Source organism: Salvelinus alpinus, chromosome 5, assembly GCF_045679555.1.
Source record: "Salvelinus alpinus chromosome 5, SLU_Salpinus.1, whole genome shotgun sequence".
NCBI lineage: Eukaryota > Metazoa > Chordata > Actinopteri > Salmoniformes > Salmonidae > Salvelinus > Salvelinus alpinus.
The window spans coordinates 48,925,616-48,926,566 of NC_092090.1; the positions used below are offsets into that span (position 1 = coordinate 48,925,616).

Genomic DNA, 951 nt, shown 5'->3' on the forward strand with positions numbered 1-951 from the left:
GAGCCTATCTCTTTCGGTAAACACCGAGCACTCACTGTTTGTGCAGTGGACAGGTGTTCTCCAGTTATTCGTCGCGGGTATGGAGTAAAAGCCCAACAGGCACCAACAGGGCCGGGATAATGGAGATTGTCTAATGGAGAAGTAACGGGGTAGGCAATAGTCATCTTGACGTAGCCTCATTTTTGCATGTTAAATGTTAACCATTTCGAGTTAATTAGGCAACGGGAATGCACTGTTTATTCAGAGGTTGATTCTGAGACAGGGTGCACTTGCAGCATATTTTCAGTCATAAGTCCTATTCACATTTTTACATTTTAAGTCATTTAGCAGACGCTCTTATCCAGAGCGACTTACAAATTGGAAAGTTCATACATATTCATCCTGGTCCCCCCGTGGGGAATGAACCCACAACCCTGGCGTTGGAAGCACCATGCTCTACCAACTGAGCCACACGGGACCGTGTGAATTCACAATTCATTCTCTCCCTGTATGTAACTTTGACAATGATACACACACACACACACACACACACACACACACACACACACACACACACGCACACACACGCACACACACACGCACACACACAGGCGTGTATTCATGGATGCCAAGGGAAGCCAGGCTTCACAAAAAATTTGACCAAGAAAAAACTAAAATACACAAAATAATGTATCTTTCCTCTCAGTGTTTCATAATTTCCCTTCAATTCACAAGAGGCTGAATGTATATCACTGGAGAAAGCATCCAGGCGAGCGAAACCCCTCTGTCTTTCTATGTGTAGGCCATCTATCTGATGCTGTCTGGTCCAAACGAGTATGACATTGTTGCTGCCATAGCATTGAAGGCAAGGGAAACCAGTGAGCATTTGGCCTCCCTTGATGAAAAAAAGTATAAACATTTGCCAATCAGCATTGAGATAAACTGAGCGAGCTCAACTGTGAATGGTCTTGG

The 951-nt window shown here is 44.5% G+C and overlaps 1 non-coding gene across 1 annotated transcript; it reads right to left on the reverse strand.

Moving 5' to 3' along the window:
* Nucleotides 1-382: 382 nt before the first annotated feature.
* trnag-ucc (transfer RNA glycine (anticodon UCC)) lies at nt 383-459 on the reverse strand. The gene has a single exon. It is a non-coding gene; the product is annotated as a tRNA-Gly (tRNA).
* Between the last annotated feature and the right edge of the window lie 492 nt (nt 460-951).